We start from the raw sequence: 9,623 nt of genomic DNA, 5'->3' as shown, positions 1-9,623 counted from the left end.
ATAACATTCAGGAAGGAAGAGGAGAGAGTGAGGGTGCACACACGTCAGGCATTTGTCACAGGACCCATCACAAACTAGCTGTAGTTCAGCACTTGCCAAGGTTTGCTTAAAGCATCTGGGATTTGAAGGAAATATGTTATTTCTCCGTTTCTCTGGATTCTGTAAGCCCGATCCCTGAAGTAAAGTAGATCATCAGAAAGCTACAAACCTGAACTTTATTATCTTCACTCCCACAGATCAAATTTCATAGAATTAAGATTCATGTTACGTCCTTGGACTTTAGAGAAGAGGAATAGAGCATTAATCTGAAGAATATTTTCTTATCTTTCGCGAAATCGTACACACTGCATACCGTGCTATCCATCCTTAAAGAATCTGCAAAAGACTTTCCCTGGACAAATTTGTATACTTGCTGTTATCAAGCAATGACAACTTCATAACCCAATGCCAGGACTGATTAATGCTCAAAAGCAGTAATTTAATTCACACCAAATACTTTGGGGCAGCTTTCTTTTCCTATACATTTATAAAAATAAGTGTGTTTATTTTATTGTCTTCTTACATATGTCTAAAAGTATTGTGTACTATCTTGGAAGAGGTGAGTTTTAAACAAACAAACAGAAATTGAATATATTGTTGGATCATGGTATAATCCAAGTGTCGGGAAGTTAAGAAAAACATGTTACCTGACAATGTGAGTGAGGGATATTCACGTGTAACCGAATCTCTGGCGTCCCTATAAGAAGGGACTATATTCTGCATGCAGAAAGGAAAGCGAAGAGTGGATCTTTAGCAGCAAAAACGGTAGATTATTTGTTTCACTAAAATTTCAACAAATATATGAGAACCAAGTAACAGGAAGTCCTCAGTAAAAGCAAGGTTACTTGGTAAGGGCCACTGCAAATCACACGGCCTGCTAAACATCACGGTGACCAGACGCTGCACTCCTTTCATGCTAGGAGAGAGAAGACTGAGAAATGCTGGTGGCTCTTTCCAGCCGGCGCCGAGCCATGGGCATCTCTCGGGACAACTGGCACAAGCTCCGCAAGACCGGGGCCAAGAGAAAGCCCCACCGCCAGAAGCGAAACTCTGAGCCGGGGCGCCTGCTGCCGACGCTAAGGTGGGACCCCGCCGCACACGCGCGGCTCGAGCGCGGGAGGCAGCAACCAGGACCGAGCCTTGAGGCTGGAGGTGGGCAGCTTCTGGGGCTCAGAGTGTTGGACGCGCTAAAAGAGGATTATTGATGTTGTCTACAGTGCGTCCAACAACCAACTGGGCCGCACCAAGACCCCAGGGAAGAGCTGCGCTGCGCTCTGACGGCGCGCAGTGCCCGCCGTGGTACGAGTCCCGCTATGCGCTGCCCCTGGGCCGCAAGAAGGGGCCGAGCTGACTCCCGAGGAGGGAGAGATTGTAAACAAAAAAGATCAAAGAAAATTCAGAAGAAATATGATGGAAGGAAAAAGAATGCCCAAATCAGCAGTCCTCCCGAGGAGCAGTTCCAGCAGGCAAGCTTCTTGCGTGCATCGCCTCAAGACCAGGCCCGTGTGGCCGAGCGCGGGCTATGTGCTCCAGGGCAGGGAGCTGGAGTTCTAGCTGAGGGAAATCAAGGCCCGAAAGGCAAATAAGTCCTCTCTCCTCCTATCGTAGCTCATGTGATAAAGGTGTTTAATCTAGAAAAAAGAAAAAGAAAAAGAAGTACTGATGAACAGCCCCAGTGACTACTAGAGCTGCCCTTGAGAAGACCCAGATACTGGTGAACAGCCCCAGTGACTACTAGAGTTGCCCTTGAGAAGACCCGGATACTGGTGAACAGTCCCAGTGACTATTAGAGTTGCCCTTGAGAAGACCCGGATACTGGTGAACAGTCCCAGTGACTATTAGAGTTGCCCTTGAGAAGACCCGGATACTGGTGAACAGCCCCAGTGACTACCAGAGTTTGCCCTTGAGAAGGCCCCGGATATTCTGGTGAACAGCCCCAGTGACTGCCAGAGTTTGCCCTTGAGAAGGCCCCGGATATTCTGGTGAACAGCCCCAGGGACTGCCAGAGTTTGCCCTTTCTGCTACTGAAGTTTCAGTTCACTCTCCTTTCTGCGTGCAAAATACACTCATCTCTTCCTCCAGGGAAGCGTGCCAGCAAGTGCCCTCCTGGCATGGGCTTGCGTTCCAGATGCAGGATTTGGGGAGATGCGCAGCCATTTTCATATCAGGTGTGGATAAGGCACCGACTGATTCAGGGACCCTCGAGTGAGAAAGTCAGCTTGTCTGCCGTCCACACCAGCACCCTTCAGCAGTGGAACAGGGACAAGATAACTACGGGAAGCACCCCCATTCGGAAACGGGAGGGAGAAGAGACACTTGGCAGACACTAGTCCATAGCAATTCTAATTCATTTGGAGGGCTCCTACCTGGGGATAGGGAACTTGACTATGTTCTGGTCCTGCTCCCTGGGTAAGGCTGTCACCCACGCATCCTCCTGAAGCCTGGCTCCAGTTCTGAAAGTGTCTCCCATTCTCATCACCCCCTGTGGCCACACTTGAAGTGGGCAGTGACACTATGTCCTGTCTGGAATAAGCAGCTTTCTCCGCCCACTTCCTGCTCTTAGATGACTGGAGTCGCAAGGCCACGCGAGGTCTTCATTAAGCACCTCTCTTTTGTCCAGGCTGATGAATACCTCTTTTGTTAGTACAACTCTGTGAAAAACATAGCCCCTTGCGTATTTTCTTCTAGTCAGCCCCATGTGCCAATAGCCACAGTTCCTTTGGAGACATATTCCTCATATTTACTACACTGCTTTGCTTCCTTGCTCCCATATCTCTATCAATTTAATTTCAATTTTCTGGGGCTATCAGGCTTCAGTGGGTGCCACACACATTTTTTTCTTTTCCTGACCCATTTGGTAGAAGCGAAAGGATTTTTTGGATACCACACCATTAATGGAAATTTTACTCAGAGAAGTCTTCATTCATTCACAGATTTTAATAATAAGTGTGGCTACCACGCCCTTAATTTTCCCCTTGATGCTAAGTTGAGTTTTAATTGGTCTCGGCCACTTACAATTTTCTTCATTTTATTATTTGCTATTTAGAATCCAATCTTCTTTCAGTCTTTTAAGTCCCTGAATTCTCTCTCCTTTTTTTTTTTTATACATTCCTGCTTGAACATGAGCCACTTCCTTTCTGAGCTCACCACTTTCTTGTAACATCTTGCCAAAAACAGTCATCAGCAACCAACACACGCTACTAACAATAATCTTTTCTTCCTACTCTTTCCCCCTGGAGGCACAAGCTCACGGGGGCAAAATCTACAACCCAAATTGCTGCAGACGCAATGTCCTTGCCACCCACTACCTGGCCCTTAAATCAGTATCATTTGTCTTAGGTCTTTGCTATAGCTGCAGCCCTCTTCTGTGTACCAGCTTTTATGTTATTCAGCATGTGCAAGGTCAGGCTGCAGGAAAAAAACACCTCTGATATTTCAGTGGCCTGGAATAACAGTATGATTTTTGTCTCCTGCTACACATCCACTTGAGGTCAGTGGGGGGCACTTCTTTATATTGTGCTCACTCCTGGACCTGCGCTGGTGGAACCTCTACCAACTGGAACACTACCAGTTGCTGTGGGAGATGAAAGGGAACACTAAACATTGGGCTTCTACCCCAAAGAGGCACATTTCATCTCTGCTCGTATTTCAGTGGCTGAAGCAAGTCAGAGGGCCAACCCTAACTTCAAATGGGCAGAGAAGTGAAATTTTTCCATGTCCCCAGATGGAGAAGAAGGAGAAATATTGGCAAATAACACTAGTGATTCCCTCCACGCTCATTTAGTAAAAATATAAGTGTACAAATATACCCTCCCCCCGGCCCACACGTTGCTGATGTTGGACTTACGGTCTCTAGGGGCCTGTTCCTACGGTAAATTAAGGAGCCCAAAATTTAATTCCCGGAGCTCCCAGGTTCAAGTGGGTATCATTGACACAGTCGACATTTCACAGAGAAAACAGCTAAAATGGAGAGGAACATTCATGAATAGATCCTGGAATGGGTCAACTGAAAGTGTGAATATTTTACTTGCCAAATGTCACAAGAATGTATTTCCGCCCTGGCTGGGTGGCTCAGTTGGTTGGAGCATCGTCGCATACACCAAAAGGTTGTGGGTTCAATTCCTGGGTTTCGGGTTCGATTCCTGGTCGGGGCGTGTATGAGGCAACCATCCGTTTCCTCTCACATCTCTCTCTTTCTCTCTCTCTCTCTCCCCCTCCCTCCCTTCTGCTCTCTCTAAGATCAATTAAAAACACATTCTTGGGTGAGAATTTTCAAAAACAAATGTATTTCCTTCTGCATGTGCGCCTTCTCTTTTCCTAACCAAGTAGGCTCTTTTCTAAGCTCCAAAACAAAAGATGAGCTTCCATGATCTCAGCTGCCTAAGACTCTAAGGCTAATAGTATGGAATGCAATATGGTCCAAGTCTAATTTTTCCATTGTTTGTCTGGTTACTCAATAAATGTTTAATTGATTGAGTAATCCCACGGCCCAGACAAATATTGTGGCCACAGAAGGGAATAACAATAAGCCAGATGACAGAAACAAGTTTCCATTCCAACCCATTTGGCCACAGGCACACACACTCGGTCATAAAGCTGGAAGTACTTCCCCAAGGTTGATCTGGAACCAACAGCCAGGCGCTATTTATAAACGTTGGGGAGATTTTCTAGAGAAAATGTTTAAACATGCTTTTGGAAAGCGAATGTTTGTTCAGTCTGTTGTCCCAGCTCTTTGGTTCATTCACTTCCCTTTTCCTTTGATTTCTCTCAAAGTCTCAAAAGACAAAGTTCATTTATTTTTCATATGGTGAGCAGCAAACCATTTGCTCATGACTGAGAGACCTTGCAAACATAGAAAACGGTGTCCTGCTTAGCCCTAAGCCTGGTGCTCCGCAGAACAAAGCCTTGGCCAATAACGTCTGCCTCACGTAGGTGCCTAAACCAAAGGCTTCCTAGTCACAGCGGAGCCTGCAGGACTCAGGATTGTGCGGGAGGAGGCACGTTCCCAGGACACTCAGCATCTTCCAGTCAGTTCCGCGGTGAGACCTCTGCTAAGTCAGGGCCCCAGTGGCAGGGCAGGGCCTCTCCCTGCCAGATGGAAGTGGTTTTAGCTGTGTGAGTCATTAAATTAATATTTAGAAAAGAATTGGTGGGAGGTCCCGAGGTCCAAGCAGGCTCAGGTGAGTGATGGGCAAGTGCTCACCTGGTAAGCCGGGGGTCAAACCAGAAAAGAATAACTGGGAGGCAAGTGTGGGTGTGTGGGTGGCCTGGGGAGTACAGGTGGGGACTCCTTTGGGACATACAGATACCAAAAAGCAGAAGCAGCTTCCATGAGCCTTGCTCCAAACAAGCCAAACTGAATGGAAACCATATAGAGACCAGTGCATGGTGAGGGACCTTTAATGGGATTCCTTCCAGGGAGGCCAGTTCCAGCAACATTGGCTGTGGACAAGGCTAGTTACCAGCGCTCCTCCAGGGTCCTTGGGAAGCCTGGTTGGAACAGGTCTTTCTCTAGTTTTAATGGGGCACAAATATTTTAGAGCTCTCATGCCATTTGGTCCAAGATTCCCTTCAGTAGGACTTGGGAAAATGGTTTCTCAGGGCCTAATAGAGAGACGGGCCAATAGCTCCTAAGAGCCACATTTCCTGACAGATGGTACATGTATCCCTGGAGCACCTGGAATGACTTTAGGTGATATAGAGGGAGCTGTCACTGGTGGGGCTTTGGTGGCTGGGGAAGGGCAGGAGGGAGGAAGGAAGGGACATCAGACAGAGCAAGGCCAGGTAAATGGGCACCATGATTCATCGTCGGGAACCATGATTCACTGTCCGGCCCCACGACTTTGAGAAGACTCCTCCCCCGGAACCTACCATATCCATCCTTCTGACCCAAGATTTAAATCAGCCAATTGCCAAGCCAAGGGCTTTCTAGAACATAGTGATCCAGCAAAGAGGGGAACCCCAGGGCTACTGTGTGAGAGAACTCAGCCTTCCCTCCCTCACCCCTTACCTCACTGCCCAGATCCATGCAGGGAGTCAGGGATCCAGTTCTCAGGAAAGATTAAGGAGGGGACCTGGCCCCTGATTCCTGCTCAGTTCTGAGGGAGACACTGGAGCTCTGTGAGTCAGAGTGACTGTAATCCACAGAAAATGAGGAGTGTTCTAGAATCAAAAGATAGGGGAAGAGTGTATTCTTCAAAAATGTCAACACTGTGAAAGACAAAGCAATGTTCTAGGCTGAAGGAAGCCTAAGAGACATGACAAGTAAATCCAATGCCTGACTCTAGACTGGATCCTATACTTGGGGCAAGGGGCACAAGGATGCTATATAGGAAAGTATTAGGTCAACTGACAAAACTGTAATATAGACAGTTGATTAGATAAAAGTATCGCTTCAGGGAAAATGTATGGAATGAATCACTGTCCTGTGGCTATGTAAGAGAGTATTCCTGCTGTTAGGAAATACATAGAAAGAGCATGAAAAATAAAAGCAATGGGGTGAAAAGTTAACCATGGGTGAATCTTGGTTAAGTGTACTGTTTTAGTTATCGCTGGTTGGAGGGTGACCACATAATTTATCATTCAAACCAGGACAGTTGGAGAGTGAAAAGGATTGCATTTAATAATTATGCCAGGACCACAGGTCAAAAACAGGATGGTCCCGGGCAAGCCAGACCCCATGGCATTGGTGACCTTAACTAGGACTGTTTTGGTGGCTTGTTGGGCTCAAAAGTCTGTTCAATGGGGGTTGGGAGAGAAAGGAAGGAGAGAAAGGAGAACTGCACATGAACAACCATTTCAAGAGGGTTCTTATTTAAAATCAAAAAGGAGAGGAGTCAGCAGGAACATGAGGCTGAATTGGGGCTACACCTACCACGCCCTGGAGAGATGAGGCGAAGTATCTCTTAAAAAGTCTTCCTGCTTGGTGGGCATGGCTCAGTGGTCGAGCATCAGCCTATAAACTAGGAGGTCGCTGGTTCAATTCCCAGTCAGGGCACATGCCCAGGTTGCCGGCTTGATCCCCAGCAGGGGGGGTGCACGAGGCAGCCGATCAATGACTCTCTCATCATTGCTGTTTCTCTCTCTCTCCCTTCTTCTCTCTGAAATTAAAACATATTCTTTAAAAAGTCTTCTCATCTCTGAATACCAACATGGATTGGTAACAAAAATACACTGCTGCTCAAAGGCACAAAGAAATTTAGTATAAAGTAAAAGTGTCATTTTTTTAATCACTGGGGGGAAGTACATTGTTGAATGGACACACTGAGACAATTCACACTGAAAAAAATAGTGAGAACACTATTTCACAAATTCCAGATTGATCATATATTTAAATTTAAAGATGAACTATAAAAGTACTATAAGAAGACATACAATAAATATTTTTATAATCTCAGAAAAGGAATGCCTTTCTAAGTATAACATAAAAACCTAAACCATAGGAAACTTTTACATGGCTAACACCATCATAAGCAAAGTCAAAAGACAAACGACGCATTAGAAAAAAAGTTTGCAACTCATATCTCAGATAGAGGACTAGTTAACCTAATATATAAAGAGCTCCCACAAATCAATTTTTAAGAGACCAGTAACTCCATAGAAAAATGGGCAAAGTATAAGGAAACAATTCACAGAGAAGAAATCAGATGAAAAGTTACTCAATCTCATCCGTAATAAGAAATGTGTAAAATAATAATATCATGAGTTATGTTTCCTTTTGTTTGTTTTACCTGTCAGATTAACAGGAACAAAGAGACTGATGACACAGTGTGGAAGTAAGGAGAAATGCACTCTTGTATGTGACTCATTGTTAACGTAAGTCATTCAAGCTGACAATAATGGTTAAGATATGCCTTTATCTTACATTTTAAAGCTTCCTTTTTATATTATTTTTCAATATCGAGACACTTAGTATATTTGCATTGTAAAGTCAAGTAAATAGGAAAATTTGCTAATTTCTTCCACAGCCAAGCATATCTAAGAGTAAAGTCTTTAATTTTGAATCATTACCACCGCTTGGTGATAGCGTGCACTTATTTCCAGTTCATACCTTTTAGGTAATAAGTTGATCTCTTGAAAAATGAATTTATAGCAGCTTAAGCTGTCTCACACACCAAAGTCTCTCTTATTTTTCTCAGATTAGGCCTGTCCTCTGCATTCCCTCCCAAACACATAATAGAATTCTAAATCTTCAGATGTCATTAATCCATTAATGGTCACGTCAAATGTCAACAGGAATCTCACTGAATTCTCCAGATCTCACCATGGAATCAATTCAGGAATCAGGGTGGAGTGTCTGTGGAGGTTTCGGTTGTTGCTCTGCCCTCATTAAATCTTCGGGGCTAATGGAGAGCCTTCAGCTCAAAGACTGTCATCGCTGGCCCACTAGATGTCACTCTCACCTAATTAATAGTGCTCTAGATGCAAACAGATTTGTAAGACTAGACACTGAAGGGACACCAGGTTGGTTCCAAAGAACAAAGTATTCATCAGCATTACAAACACAGACACTTTGAGGGTAAGAGACCGGGTTTCGGAATTTTGGGATGAGAAGGCTGCAAACGATGAAAGAATGCTATGGGTTGGAATCTGAGATTGTTGCTCAGTCTGTAGCTAAATGTACCTGAATGAAGTGAGGGAACAAGAGGAGAAGAACATACCAGGAAGTGAGCACAGCGAGTGCAAAGGGCCTGAGGCAGAAAGAGAGAGGTGGGAGCCAGTAGTGAGGAAGCAGAGCCTTGTAAGGCTTGGTAAAGTGTGTAAATTTCATTCTCAATGAGATAGGAAGCCCTTGGAAGAGCCCCATGATTTTTAACTTTCCACAGAAGAGCCCTCAAAATCTATTTGCATGTAATTATGAGGAATCACCAGACATACCCAAATTGAGAAAGTTTTGTAAGCAGCTGGTATTCTTAAAAAGTCAGTGTCATAAAGGACAAAAAGAGGTTTAGAAACTGTTCCTGAGTAAAGGAGACTGTAATCTTGGGCTTCAGCCTGAACAGAATATTCTAGAGGAAATTATCAGAACAGTGGACAATATTAGAATATGGATTATAGATTCGATAAAATTATGGTATTAATATCAAATTTCCTAAAGTTGATAACTTTCCTGTGGTTATTTAAGAGAATATCTTGTTTCTAGAGTGAACACAATAAAGCATTAAGGGGTAAAGAGGCAGGGCTTAGGGGTTCTGAACCCTGCTAGTGGGGAGCTGCAGTCTGCCCCCCTCAGAAGTGAGTGCATATGTAAGTATGCAGTGATCTGACTATTGAACCATATCCCAAAGGAGGTAAGGAGGCTGTGATCTAAACTCATGATCCTTACAACACTTATTTTCATCCAATGTTGTTATACTTCCATTAATTTTTTCACTCCATCCCCAAAGCATTTTCTGTGGTTTCTAGATCCCTAAAGAACCTTCAAAACAATACATATTATCCACTTGGGAAGACCTAAGACATCCACTTCTCGTCGGAGTAGATGACAGCCACTCTCTGATGATGTGATGAAAACTTTGCTGAGAGAGGTGACAGTCTCAAATTTCTCCAGAACTGACATTCCCAAGAGCACAGGCTTTCATCCA

The 9,623-nt window shown here is 44.6% G+C and overlaps 1 pseudogene across 1 annotated transcript; it reads left to right on the top strand.

Annotated features, from left to right (window-relative positions):
• The first annotated feature begins 1,010 nt into the window (after positions 1-1,010).
• Positions 1,011-1,647, top strand: LOC308562837 (small ribosomal subunit protein eS8 pseudogene; annotated as a pseudogene). The gene has a single exon. The product of its transcript is annotated as a small ribosomal subunit protein eS8 pseudogene (transcript).
• Positions 1,648-9,623: the final 7,976 nt, after the last annotated feature.

This window comes from Miniopterus schreibersii (assembly GCF_964146895.1).
Source record: "Miniopterus schreibersii genome assembly, chromosome: 10".
In the NCBI taxonomy this organism is placed as follows: Eukaryota; Metazoa; Chordata; class Mammalia; order Chiroptera; family Miniopteridae; genus Miniopterus; species Miniopterus schreibersii.
The sequence above is the reverse complement of the archived record's forward strand: the minus strand, read 5'-3'. Positions and strand labels throughout refer to the sequence as shown.